The following is a 15,270-nucleotide window of genomic DNA, read 5'->3' as shown; positions in this document are numbered from 1 at the left end:
TGATGCAGAGTGAATTTGAAATGAGCATGATGGGAGAGCTGAATTATTTCCTCGGGCTTCAAATCAAACAATCTGAAGAAGGCATCTTCATCAATCAAGCTAAATACATCAAGGAGATGCTTAAGAAGTTTGATATGGAGGGGAACAAGTCAATCAGCACCCCCATGAGCTCATCATGCAAATTAGACCAAGATGAATCAGGTAAATCTGTAGATCAGAAACTATATAGAGGTATGATAGGATCTTTATTGTATCTTACTGCAAGTAGACCTGATATCATGTTTAGTGTTTGCATGTGTGCTAGATATCAGTCTAATCCTAAGGAATCTCATCTAATTGCAGTCAAGAGAATCTTTAAATACCTAATAGGAACAAAGAATATAGGGTTATGGTATTCTAAAGAATCTAGCCTAAACTTAATAGGATACACAGATTCAGACTTTGCTGGATGTAAACTTGATAGAAAAAGCACCAGCGGGTCATGTCAATTCCTAGGAGAAAACTTAATCTCATGGTTTAGCAAGAAACAAAACTCGGTTGCATTATCTACTGCTGAAGCTGAATATGTTGCAGCCGGGAGTTATTGTGCTCAAATCTTGTGGATCAAACAACAATTGGAAGATTATGGCATTAAACAAGATAAAATTTCCATTAATTGTGATAATACAAGTGCCATTAATCTAACTAAAAATTCAATTCAGCATTCAAGAACTAAACATATTGAGATAAGACATCACTTCATAAGAAATCATGTACTGAATGGTGATGTGACACTTCAATTTGTTTGCACTGATGATCAATTAGCTGACATTTTTACAAAACCCTTAAGTGAAGAGAGATTTAGTGTGCTTAGGAGGGGATTGGGAGTGATTGATCCATCCTAGTGGTATTTTCTACTAGTTCATTGATTTTGATGATTAGATTGTGGCTAATTTAGAGTTTCTTTACAATGATCATCAAATCAGATCATAACTTAGTGATTTTTCCTCATTCGGCACGAACATAGCATGATTTTTAGGTGCGTGCCAGAGTTCGAGACGACTCGAGCAAGTTTCAGAGTCGGCACGTAACGGGGAGTCGACTCGCATTCAGTCGGGAGTCGACTCGAGGTCAATAGGCGCATAAGGAGAGTCGACTCGCGCATACTTTGGAGTCGACTCGAGGTCGAGTCGACTCGCGACTCAGAGGAGTCGACTTGCAGTCGGGATCCGATTATTTAACCCTAACTTCATCGTTTACTCAACACTTCTATTCACCGCCGCCATTGTTCACAAGCCCTAGAGCCGACTCCTAGAGCGTCTCCGGCCGACCTTAAGGTTTTTCCCGTCCATCTTCCTCGCTTCTTTAGGTTCCTTCCTCTTCCCTAGGTCAAAATGCCTCGTAAAGCCGTTGTCCGGAAGAGACCCCAACCCGCTACCGGTGCCGAGTGGCGTTCCAAGGCTCGGAACGATCCCGCGAGGCCACAACCTCCGGCTCGTTCCCCGCCGAGGGAGGTTCCCTCGAGGCCGTGCGCCGGGAAGGCGGTCTCCACCGGGAGATACGTCGATTTCGACTATCTCTCCCGGGAGGGCTTTACTATAGGAGAGAGACTGCGGGCCCAGGGCTTAGAGTATTTTTGTTCCCTAGATCTCCCCACATACCCTGGCCTAGTTAGGGAGTTCTACGGTACTGTACATAGGGGCGATGGGGGTATCGAGGGCACGGTAGCCGGTGTCCCATTGTTCATCTCGGAGGATATCATTGCTCAGGTCCTCCATCTTCCACAAGTAGGGGTGGCTCCCACACACCCCGAGGATAGGACTGAGGCCCTTACGACCATTCTAGGATATCCACCCCAGTCCCCCTTAGATGAGGTGTCCGCTAGCTCACTTTCTGTTGAGATGCGGCTCCTCCTTAGCATCATCTCTAGGACCCTCTTTCCGAAGACTGGCCGCTTCGATTTTGTTTCTGAGAGGAACCTAGCCCTTATGTTCTACATCCTCCAGGACATCCCAATCAACTTCCCGAAACTCATTTATAGATATCTATGTGAGCCACTAGATAGACCTAGGCTCACCCTCCCCTATGGCATGATGTTCACTCTTCTATTTAGGGAGGCCGAGATTCCCATTCCTGAGGGGGAACCCTCTCGCGCATTGCGATGGACAGATCGCATGCGTCCGGGTACCCTACACAGGATGGGGTTTTGGAAGGTCGAGGGAACCTGGGTTAGGAAATCATCCACCTCCACACATACCACCAGACCTTCCCCCAGTCCTGACCCAGACTCAGACTATCCTACCTTTCCCTCCACTTCTGCTCCCACCACCTCAGCCGGACCCTCCTCCTCAGCTCCACCTACTCAGCTCATGGAGGTCCGGATCGCTCCTGAGCAGCTCCGAGAGTTGCGGCAGGAGATAGTTAGAGATCTCCGGGACGACCTACTTAGGGAGCTCCGGGGTTCAGTGCCTGCTCCTTCTCCTGCACCTTCTTCAGCGTTGGTCCCTTCCCTGTCAGCCGTGGCTGAGATGACGGCCCATGTCCGGGAAGAGATCTCCAATGTAAGGTTCCTGATCCAAGCCCAGTTCCACAGCATGAGCGAAGTCACGAGCACCACTCGGAAGATGCGCGATGACATGCGACACGACATGGGCACCACTACCCAGGGGGCCGAGCGCTTGGCGAATGTGCTCATCGCCAAGCTTGACACACTTCAGAAGTCGGTGACCGAGCTCGATACGACACATAGCAGGGCCACCTCGGCCATTATCCGACAGCTCGAGCACGTCACCAATGCAGTCACACTACTTGCATCCTCCTCGAGGAAGCCTTAGATATCTTTTTGTATTTTGACATGTATTCTCTTTGCTTTTCTTATTGTATTCACAAATGTATTTACATACACATCAATACAATGAGTAGACATATTCTCTTCAATTTTGTGCAATTTGCTCTCTAAATGATTGCGTGTTATACTCACTTCCTTTTTGATACGATGACAAAAAGGGGGAGAAATATTTAATAGATATGTAAATGGAATCAACATAAAAGAAATCAAAAATTAAAACATAATTTGTTCTTAGTGGATTTGGTACCTCGAGGCTCATTATCTCTCTGTTGGGGCTCCTAATGGAGTAATCTCCAGAATCTATTCAAGGGATATTCGGAGATTAGTTGAATCCTACTCCAAAACAAATTGACAGATTTTTCCTCTAAAAACCAAAAATTTCAGTTCAAAAACTTCAATGCATTAAAAGGAAATTCAGAGAATCAAAACAAAGTAGAATGCATATGTTGAGGGGGAGAATTTGAATTTTTTAAGAAAGTCAAATCATTAAATATATATAAGCCAAACAATTGAGTGCATGACATGAAGGCTTATATAATTCTAAATGAAAGGGGGAGCTTTAACTCCAAAATTTATTGTTTCACACCTTTCAAGTTTGGATAAATTAAAAAAAAACCAGACACTTGAATTCATTTATAGATTTCATTTCCTTGTTTATTGAGCAATTCACTTTACATATACTCAATGTTTTGTCATCATCAAAAGGGGGGAGATTGTGGAGTGATTGATTAAAACCCTATTTGATTTTGATGAGCTCAGAGCATTTGAGTATATCTTTTGTTTACTAATGAATTCAATTGAGTGTTTCAGTGAAAATCTTGTCTAAGTGTTTCTAGACTTGGTTCAAGATATTTTGGATAAGTTAAGAAGTCAGTTTGAACCAAAGTCTGAGACTCGAGTCGACTCCGGGATATTACGAGTCGACTCCAAGCGTATCAGAATCACTGGCACGTGCTCGAGTCGACTCCGGATCATTACGAGTCGACTCCGACTGAGAACTGACAGACGAACAGAAAGACTCAACTCAAAACCTGTCAGCGAGTCGACTCCTAAAGTGCGCGAGTCGACTCCGATGATTACCGAGTCGACTCCGGAGTAGTATGAGTCGACTCCAAGGAGTTACAGACAGAAAAGTCAGAGAGCGATTTTCGACCCTGAGATTCGAGTCGACTCCTGTGGAACGCGAGTCGACTCCGATGGTTGGCAGGTCGACTCTCAGCGGTACACAAGGCAAAAGTCAGAGAGCGATTTTCGACCCTGAGATTCGAGTCGACTCCTGTGGAACGCGAGTCGACTCCGATGGTTGGCAGGTCGACTCTCAGTGGTACACAAGGCAAAAGTCAGAGAGCAGTTTTCGGACTCTGAGAGTCGACTCTAAGGCAGCGCTACATCAAAAAGACAGAAGGCTGTATTTCGGAAACTGAGAGCCGAGTCGACTCCGGAACAGTTCGAGTCGACTCCAAGACTGGACGAGCCAAAAGACAGAAGATCGGGAGTTCGGGCTCTGAGCGCCGAGTCGACTCCCAGGATTGTCGAGTTGACTCGAGTGGGCCAAGTTGAAAAATTAGCTCCATGGACTTCATGGGATGAGCCGACTCCGAAAATGGCAAGTCAGCTCCAGAAGTTGGCGAGTCGACTCCGGGTTAAGTCGAGTCGACTCCCAGTCGCGGAGGTCACTTTAATTCAAATCCGGAATAGTTGCCGAGCCGACTCCAGAAAAGCGTGAGTCGACTCCCGCTACAGCCGAGTCGACTCCAGATCGCGCGAGTCGACTCCGACCCCAACGGACATATTGTCAGGGTGTGCAGGGTGTGCAGAACGGGCAGAAAAAGGTGTCTAACGGCTAGTTTCCGTGGGGGATGGCTTAAATAGCCACAGAGGACTGTAGCAAGGTAGAGAAGCACCATTCCACTCAAAGAAATCAAGCATCCTATCTCTGCCAACTGGTTTTCAACAGAAAAGAAGGAAGAGCGCCATTAACTCCATCCAGCTACCTCTTCCCAGCATTTAAAGAAGTCTCCTCCTGCCTTCAAGTCGACCAGACATTCAAGAGGAGACTCACAGTTCAAGAAGCCCTTCTCTACTCCAACTCAAAAGTGTTTGAGGGCTCTTAACTTCTCTCTAGTTTATATTGCTGTATATCTGCTTTTTAGAAGCTCTGTTTTTCTGTTTGTCCTTGTTCTTTTCATCTTGTCTTTGCTTGATTCAATCAGGGGATTGAATCAAGAGTGTAGAGGTTGGTTGGTGAGCCGAGGGTAAAACCAACGTGTAAGGGTTCGATTGTGATCCCGGGAAAACAATCGGGGTGGTTCTAGTCGGTGAGCCTGGGAAAACCGACCGAGTTCGTTGTGAGCTCGTAAAACAACAAGTTGGGTTGTGAGCTTGTAAAACAACCGGCTGTAATCCAAGGGGTTATAGTGAATTCCCAAGTGAGACTTGGGGAGTGGACGTAGGAGCAAGGGTCAGCTCCGAACCACTATAAACATTGTGTTTGTGATTGCTTGTGTCTCTCTCTCTCTCACTCTCATTTCACTCACAGCATATAGCAACTAATTAATCATCTTGCAAAAGTATTAATTAGTCATCCACAAACGTTTTAATTGCAAAATTATTTTAAAACCCAATTCACCCCTCCTCTTGGGTTGTCTATCTGGGCAACAGACTAGTTGTGCTATTTTCAGCGCACGGATGAAGGATGGAGTGTTAGTGACTGATCATGTATTGTACATAATCGAGTTGATCGAGCGCCTAAGTACTCTCGGTTTTCCCCTTCATGATCAATTAGGGAAGGATGTCACACTGAACTCATTGCCTGGATCGTATCGTCCTTTTCTTACTCATTTTCGTATGACGAAACCTGTAGTGAATTATCACCAATTGTTGGGTTTACTACAAACTTTTGAGAAGGATCATCAACTCCTAAAAGGGTCGGAAAATTTAGTGGGAGGTTCATCCAAGGGTCGTGGTCCCTTTAAGAAAGGGAAGAAGAAAAATAAAAATCGAAAGAAAAAGGTGCATCGTGCTGAGCAGAGTCAGACTAAGAAGAAGAAAGCTGACCAAAGTAAGGCAGAGTGCTTCTTCCGCAGGAAACTAGGATATTGGAAGAGGAATTGTCCTCTGTACATTTCATCTCTTGATCCGAACAGGCTTAAGAAAAGTGGGCAATCAGTTGCCAATCAAGGTATTTACATGATAACGTCTTGTAATTTTTCTATTTATGATAATTCGATCTGGGTATTGGATACCAGTAGTCCTTTTAATATTTGCAATTCGTTGCAGGAACTTCAGGTCAGTGAGAGGTTTGAAGAAGGAGAAAGATTCCTGAATGTTGGAGATGGAAGACCTGTTCCAGTTCTAACTTTAGAAATTCTTAAACTTTTATTCGGCTCTCATGTAAATGTCCTTAGTGATTGTCACTATTGTCCAAGTTTTTTATTGAATATCATTTCTGTAGGCCTTTTGGCCAAAAATGGTTATGAAATATCAATAAAAAAGGATTATTGCAATGTCATTTGGAATGGTGTTTTTGTAATGCATGGACAATTGAGTAATAGGATTTACATATTATCACAGCCTGTTAATGTAATTTACAAGTCAAGTAAGCGCCCTAGAATAGATAATGTCATGGATATCTACCTTTGGCATCATAGGCTAGGTCATATTAACAAGAACAGAATGAATAGGTTAAGTAAAGAGGGAATCCTCAATGTTAATGATTGTGAATCATTGACAACCTGCGAGTCATGTCTTCTTGGTAAGATGACCAAATCATCTTTTACCGAAAAAGGTGAACGAGTCAGTGACTTATTGACCCTTATACATTCTGATGTATGTGGGCCAACGAGCACAAATGCTAGAGGTGGGTATTCATATTTTATTACGTTTACAGAAGATCTTTCTAGGTATAGTTATGTCTATTTAATGAGACATAAATTTGAATCATTTGAAATATTCAAATTATATCGTAATGAAGTAGAAAAATAAATTGGAAAAAATATTAAAACTCTTTGATCAGATCGAGGAGGTGAATACCTCTCCAATGAGTTTTTGGCATATCTAGGAGAAAATGAAATTCTCTCCTAATAGACTCCTCCAAGTACACCGCAATATAATGGTGTGTCAGAAAGGAGAAATCGAACTCTGTTAGATATGGTTCGATCCATGATGGGGTTTGCGAGTCTGCCCATATTCTTTTGGGGATATGCACTTGAGTCAGCCTTCTACATTCTAAATAAGGTACTAAGTAAGTCGGTAAATAAAATACCACATGAGATGTGCACTGGACGTAAGCCGATGCTCTCTCACCTTAGGGTTTGGGAGTGTCCGGCGTACGTCAAATGTTTGAAAATAGATAAACTTGAACCCAAGTCTGACAAATGTTTTTTTGTTGGTTACCCTAAAGAGACTAAAGGATATTATTTCTACCTTGTTGAAGAACAAAAGTTGTTCGTAAGCAATAAAGCTGTATTTTTAGAGAAAGAATTCTTTGGAGAAGGAAGTAGAAGCTCTAATGTTGAGCTTAGGGAAGTTCAACATGTAGAAGACCTGACACCATCCGCTGAACTAGTTGAGTTTGAATTGATTAGATCAAATCCAGAACCTATTTTAGATGCACCATTAAGGCGATCAGGTACCACGTCAGCCGGACAGATACTACGGTTTCTTAGTCCGGGACAGGGATCCTGTCAAACTTGATGAAAACGATGAGGATCCGATCACCTATATGGATGCAATGCAGAGGTATGATTCTGATAAATGGCTTGCAGCCATGCAATCCGAAATGGAATCCATGAAAGTCAATGATGTATGGACATTAGTTGACCCATCCGAAGGGATTAAATCCAAAGGGTGTAAGTGGATTTTCAAAAGAAAATGGAGAGCAGACGGTCAGGTTGAGATCTATAAAGTCCGTTTGGTTGCCAATGGATATCGTCAATGTTATGGTATTGACTATGACGAGACATTTTCTTCCGTGGCAATATTCAAGTCCATTCAGATTATGCTTGTGATAGCAGCACATTTAGATTATGAAATCTGACAAATGAATATAAAGACCGCTTTTCTAAATGGAGATTTAGAAGAGGAGGTGTATATGATGCAACCTGAAGATTTTAAATCTGCAGATGAGTCTAAGGTGCGCAAGCTTCAAAAATCTATTTATGGATTAAAGCAAGCTTCATGGAGTTGGAACATACGATTTGATAAGGTGATCAAATTATATGGCTTCATTAAGAATGAAGAGGAACCTTGCATTTATAAATGGGCAAATGGTTCAGTTATTATATTTCTTGTTTTGTTTGTGGAAGACATTCTTCTAATCGGGAGTGAATTCCTACATTACAAGAAATAAAGGTTTGGCTATCATCTCAATTTGCCATGAAGGATTTGGGAGAAGCATCTTACATCTTAGGGATGAAGATCTATAGAAATAGATCTAGAAAATTGCTCGGATTATCCCAGTCCACACACATTGATACTATACTGAAGAGGTTCAGTATGATTAATTCCAAAAAAGGCTATCTTCCGATGGGCCATGGAATTAACCTCTCTAAGAGGGATTGTCCAACAACCCCTCAAGAAAGAGAGAGTATGGATAGAATTCCATATGCTTCGGCAATGGGATCTATAATGTATGCCATGATATGTACTAGACCAAACATGGCATACTCGCTAAGAGTAGTGAGCAGATACCAATCTGATCCAGGTAGCAACCACTAGAAGGTTGTAAAAACCATCCTTAAGTATTTGGGAAATACTAACGACCGGTGGCTTGTCTACGGTGATTCTGACTTAAAACTTGAGGGATATACCGATTCAAGTTTTCAGTCAGATCAAGATGATAGCAAGAGCGTGTCGGGATATATCTTTACTCTTAAGGGTGGGGCCATTGTTGGGATTTGTATCCAAAATATCAATCGTCAGCATATTGATGAATGAATTTTGTAAATGAATTGACAAATTAATAAAGTGTTATTTGGCATTATTCATCATTTCATCTTCAAATGAACTCTTATATGATGAAGTCTTTAGGACTTATGTTATGATAAAGAAGAATTTATCTTTGAATCCTTCTTGTTCACGACCAAATGATATGTTGTTACTAGGACGACAACATTATTGAGATTAGGTCATTGTGTGACATATATGTTGGTTGTCCTCTTAACCAAGGAGTGTGGAGACACTGGTATGCTGATGCGGGACGAATACGAGGGATTTAAACATAAGGGTTATCAGTAAGTTATGTTGATTAACTAGCCTAATTGCAACAGGAAATTCAATCACATATGAGCTAAGAAAGCATTATCATGAGCATAGTAATTTCAGGACTAGTTACCCGCATATACTAATTCATTTAGGACTTAGAGTAATGGACCGTTGTGGTTGAGAAACCACTAGATTAGGATGCTTTCTTCAATAAATCAGACTTAGAGTTGAGGCTTACTAAACATTGAGCTTCTGGAATTCTTCTGGAGGAGGATCCTTGATCTTATTCTCGAGGGTTGATGATTGGATAACCAAGCTTCATCTTCCGTTGCAACAGGGCCTCCCTTGCTATTGGTTTGGAAGGATAATAGACCCAATGACATGGAGTACTTTAAGGACCTGCAAAGAAATAGGGATTAGAGGTTTGGCATGAGAGAGGAATGGAATCACAAAAAGAAAAGGGAGGCGAGAGGAGATAAGGCTGCGGTGGATGTGGAAATGGCTTTAGGGCCTCACGCCCAACTTGGAACAAGGGCCTCACGCCCAACCTTCTCTCAAGGTAACAAAGCAAGATTGCTAAGGAAGAAAGAAGCTCTTTTTTTTTTATTCATTCATCAACTGAAATTACAAGATGTCATGAGGAGGAATTTATAGACTTTCCTCATGATTTGAAATTTAAACACATAATGAATGGCACTCCACATTTGAAGGCTTGGTTGCTAGAGAAAAGGAAAGAAAGTTGGCCAGTTTTAAGGGGGGGATTTGAAAAGTTGTTGGCTCCCATTTGAAATTTTCTTGCATTTACATTGTGGCCGACCTCTTGGACTTTGAATTTGGGTGACGTGTCAACTTGTATGAGATGGCATGGCGATTGGTTCTTTTGATTTTGACTCTTCCATTTGGCATTATCCTCTTGGTTGAGATGATTGCTGATGTGGTGTTGAGGTGGCGTCTGGTTGAGATGATTACTGATGTGGTGTTGAGGTGGCGTCCCAATAGGTGTCACATAGCATGTTGCATAGTAATTGGTTCTTCTGATGAGATGATGTGGTCGGCTCCTTATGCTTGACTTCATCCTGGTTGGCGTGCTTCCATTGGTTGGAGTGGTGGTGAGGTGGCCAGCTGATGTTGATGTGGATGCCGAGGTGGTGCTCCAAGGGTGTGCAGAGGTGGTGGTAGAAATATGCAAGGTGGTAGTAGAAACATGCAACCTGTCCTGACTTGGCTTGCTTTCTGACTTATTGAGGCTTGCTTTCTGACTTATTGATTTTATTTACAGGACTTGATCAAAGCCACAGTGATCTTGAGTTAATTGATTGGAGTCTTTTCTGGATTCTGGTGCCCGCACCAATTCTTCCGGGGTGGGAAGAATTCGACTCTATCGAACAGGGGTTGGTTTGGCTGCGGTACTTTTCTAGAAGATCTGGGTTGAGTCTCTGTAGGTCCTCTCGAGTAATCTATGAATCATCAGATTTTGGTCGACCCTTCCAGTGAACCAAATAGCGTTGGTACCCTTTGTTCTGGGTGGTGATAGCTTGATCATCCAAAACATGTTCAATCCTATCTCTCGATTCTGGAAATGTGGCTAGAGGGCACTCAGGTGTGGGTTCACTCTCAATGGGAGCATGGTCAAAAGGCTCACTAGGTATCAATGTTGGTCCCTTATACTCTATAAGGTCTGAGATGTTGAAGGTCGAGCTAATACCAAAATCAAGGGGTAAGTCAACCACATAAGTGTTAGGTTCAATTTTCTTTAATATCCTAAATGGACCTGCACTGCGGGCATGCAATTTTTTCATAGTTCCCGGGGGAAATCTTTCAGGTTTTAGTCTAATTATTACATAGTCTCCTTCAATGAATTCCTTAGCCCGTTTGTGATGATTAGCTGCTTGCGCATAAGCTTTGTTACTCACGTCAATTTTCTTACTGATTTTCTTATGTAAATCCCTGACATGTTGTGCATATGATTCTGCTATCTCTGAGACTCGTGCATGTGAGGGTAATGGAATAAGATCTACAGGTTTCCTAGGTTTATATCCATAGACAATCTCAAAGGGACTCTTTCCTGTGGATCTATTGACTGAGCTGTTATAAGCGAATTCAGTGCATGATAATAGAATATCCCAGTTTCCTAGGTTGTCACCAACAAGGCATCTCAATAAGTTTCCTAAACTCCGATTAACGACTTTGGTCTGACCATCAGTTTAAGGGTGGTAGGTAGTGGAGAATTTGAGTTTGGTTCCTAGCATATGGCAAAGGATCTTCCAGAAATAGCTAGTGAACTTAATGTCTCTATCTGATACGATGGTCTTGGGTAAACCATGTAGCCTAACCACTTCTTGAGGGTGTGCTACTGGGGTTTGGTCTTGGGTCTCCTTAACAGTCATCATCCAAATGGGTGAACCTTCATTGATCTCTTGCTCTAATTTCTTAGCATTGATTAGGTTCAATCCAGGTTTCTTTTCCTTCAGACTACTATTAGCTCCCCTCTTAATGTTGTCCTTGGGTGGGGTAGGGTGAACTTGATAAGTGCTTAATAATTTATAGTCTAGTTATCTTTTCATGGCACTTATCAATGTTCTTAAACTGATAAATACGTATTTTACTATAAAATTGAATAATCGTTGAAATAAATTTAAAATATGGTGAAAAAAAAATAATTCTTTTCTTAAACCAGATTCTGAACTTGTCTCTCTCTTGGTTGCAATCTTTCATGAAAGCTACAGAAAAACATATAAGGAGATTGTGTTGATCCGGCTAAGGTTATAATTAAATGGGCTTTGGTTCTGATTAGATTGAAAGTTATAATTGTATGGAAAAATATTTGATTAACCCTTTTATTAAGTCACGGTCTTATTTATTTTATCTGGTCGAGTTCAGTCTGAAGCGGTTTAGTAAGAATTAAATGACATTGGACTTCAGGATAAATCAACAACCATCCAAAGCCAACTCCCCTATCCTTCCTAGATCAACAGCCATCCAACAGAATTTTTTATTCACAACGCTGAAACAGGGAAACTCATGCCGATGATTCGAATTTTCCCCCATCAAAGCAACCCGATCCTCCCTCAGCCGCGTGCCAAACCCAAGAGGAAAATCAGCCGGGCATCTTCTGCATCCAACTGTGGCATCGTCTTCATCCCCGGATGTTCCGCCAGCGACCACTCCTCCGCTGCAATCAACGAGCCGCTCCAACCGCCGAGACTCACTTCCTCCGATCAGCCCGTTCCAACCACGAGACCCACAGAATCCTCCACACGTGCAGCCAGCAACCGAGCAGAAGATCAATCTCCTCCATGCTCCACACAGTGCACCAGCGCCATCAGCCCGTTCCAGCCACATCAACCGCGTGCCCACCGCATCCAGCTCCTCCGTCTTCATCCGGATCCATTCCCAGCAGCCGAATCCACCGACGATCTCACCGTCCGCATCTCCTCCGGATTCAAGATCCCCAAATCCCGGATGACCCTGCCTCTGACTCTTCTCCCTTCCGCATTCACCAGTCTCTGCAATCAAGTCCGAGATCATTCCCAGCATCACGCCCTTCTCCAGCGATCTTGCGTGCAAAAGGAATCAAGCCCGAGATCATTCCCAGCATCACGCCCTCCTCCTCGCTGGGTCCTCGGCGATCTATAAAAGAAAGACAAGCAAAGAGAGGAGGGGGGAGCTCGGGGAGAAAACAGGGGAGACCCCCTATTTCGGTGAAAAGAAGAAGAAAGCCGAGAGGGAAGAAGAGAAAAAGAAATAAAAAAAGAGAGAAAGGAGGGGGAAAGAGAATAGTTTTGGATATTTTGGAAATAATGGGAGATGATCAATTTCATTTGAAGATGGAAGGTTGTCCGGAAGCCATGCTCGGTTAAACGTCTAGTCTAGGGCTGGATGAAGCTCTAGCAATGTAACAGGGCATTGTAGTTCTTATTTTCTTTATTATTTTGGAGCTTGTTTAAATTTTTATCTTCAATGAAATATTTCTTTTATGATGTTTAAACCTTGAGCATGCCAGTTACTATTCATATTTGCTAAAGTAGTTTAAGATGATCCATGCCTGGGAAGATGAGGTGTGCTGCACCCTAGATTAGCATACTTAGGTAGATACTTCATGCTATACTGAAGATGGATCTTCCTAAAACTCTTTATATTTTTATTTTAAAAGGCTTGTAGCCAATTTGCATGCCTCTCCAGAAGATAAAAATTAAGAACACAGTCCCTATTGCAATGCTACGCGGTGGATTCCAAACCCTAGATCCATCTAATTTGATAAATTTCAATTCGTACTCATAGATTAATTCAGTATAATTAAGTTAGCAAACTCTTCTTTTTGATTTATTACTAAAGAAAAATAACTTGTCTCCAATCCCTGTGGACCGACACCCGTAATCACTATCCTACAAGATACGTGCTATTGCGTGGTTTACTTTTGAAATTAAAAGAACCGATCAATTTTTGGCGCCGTTGTCGGGGATTGCTGGCATAGTTATTTTTCCTATCATTAAAAAAAATTAAAAAAAATTTCAAATATATATATATATATCTAAAATAAAATAAAAATTATTTTCTATTATTGTTACTCCTCTTTCTCTCTCACTAACTTTTAATTTTTCTTTTTATATTATTTTAGTAGGAATCGAGAAAAAAATCTGGGATGATCAGAAAGAGAACTGCTGGAAAAGAAATGCTGTAGAGATTTGCCTAAAAAAAATTTAATTGCTGGAAAAATTTTCTTTGGTAACCTTTAAACCTTTCTTGTTTAAATTGATTATTAGCTTAACATTTTACTGTGATTGTTTAATTTTAATTTCAGCAAAATTGTGAATGCATGCCTGATACACATACACCAATTAATCTGCACTTAGTAAGGGCAATCACCCCAACAAGATAAGAGCCGGATTTCATCACCGGACTCTTGCCCAACTTAGGTGAACTCAATCTCACATAGTGTCACTTTAATTAAAATCAATTAGACGTTGGCTCCTAGGGACATTCGAGCTCAATAGGACGAAGATCACTGAAAGTTGCACCAATTTCGCTCTATGGCTTAGTTGATGTCTAGGCAAGCTTTATCCCTATAAGGAAGACAGTTCATCTGTTCGAGGCAAATGGGTTTTAAGTGGGACCTTTGCGAACGCATCGTGACCCCTCCACTTACCTGGGAGCTTACCTGGTCAACTCGGTTCATTAGATCAGATTGGAGGCTTAGGTGCCCTCTTCAAACTAGTTAGGAGCTGTCTAGTGATTTTAGGACAAATACAAGGATTGATGTGTTTTTCTTTTATTGCATGCTTGACTAATCAAGTACTAGTGTATGCAAGGGAGTCGTTCTAGAGTACGTGACCTATTACCTTTTGACCCTGAAATAGAACGGACCCTTAGAAATATTCGAGCTGAGATCAGAACAACAGAATCATCCCCACCTCCTGTGATGGCTGAAGAACAACCAAAACTCCTGAGGGAATACTTTACTCCCACCATTTACACTTTCCCATCTTGCATTCGATTACCTGAAGTAGCAGCTGTACAATATGAAATAAAGTCTAGTGTGATCCAAATGCTCCCATCTTTTTATGGGCTCATCAACGAAGACCCATATAAACACTTAGATGAATTTCTTGAGATTTGCACCACTGTCAAGATTCAGAACTTCACTGATGATGCTCTGAAACTTAGATTATTCCCCTTCTCCCTTAAAGGTAGAGCCAAACAATGGTGAATTCTTTAGAAGCTAACTCGATTCGTTCTTGAGATCAAATGCAACAAGAATTCCTTAAAAAATACTTTTCCATAAGAAGAACGAACGAGTTTAGACGTGCCATTACAAGCTTCTTCCAAACCTAGGGAGAAGAATTTCATGAAACTTGGGAGAGATTTCGGGACCTAATCCGTAAATGCCCACATCATCAAATACCTAAATGGCAGTTAGTGCAATGTTTCTATGACGGATTGACTGAACGAAACCGTCAGATGATCGATGCTGAACGCGAGGGGACTTTTATGCTTCAAAATGAGCATGAAGCATAGCAATTATTTGAAAATCTTAATGAAAACTCCCTCCACCATGCTTCCTGTTCTCGTCAAGCACCCCCCGAGTTCTCAAAAAAAGGGACCATTTGTGAAATAAGTCATTCTATGGACCTGTCTAGCAAGGTAGATGCATTGTCCCATAAGATTGACCAATTGATGATAGGTGGGCATTTCATTAACTCTTCTCAAGCACAAGTGTGTACTATCTGTTCTAGCCCATC

The 15,270-nt window shown here is 41.9% G+C and overlaps 1 non-coding gene across 1 annotated transcript; it reads right to left on the bottom strand.

Moving 5' to 3' along the window:
* Window positions 1-14,825: 14,825 nt before the first annotated feature.
* Window positions 14,826-14,931, bottom strand: LOC120109235 (small nucleolar RNA R71). Its single transcript, XR_005510203.3, has one exon. It is a non-coding gene; the product is annotated as a small nucleolar RNA R71 (small nucleolar RNA).
* Window positions 14,932-15,270: the final 339 nt, after the last annotated feature.

The sequence above is a fragment of the Phoenix dactylifera genome, chromosome 14 (genome assembly GCF_051530095.1).
Source record: "Phoenix dactylifera cultivar Ajwa chromosome 14, Ajwa_hap1_PhDact_Kaust_v1.1, whole genome shotgun sequence".
Lineage (NCBI taxonomy): Eukaryota > Viridiplantae > Streptophyta > Magnoliopsida > Arecales > Arecaceae > Phoenix > Phoenix dactylifera.
Note: the sequence above shows the minus strand (reverse complement) of the source record. Positions and strands in the feature narration are given on the sequence as shown.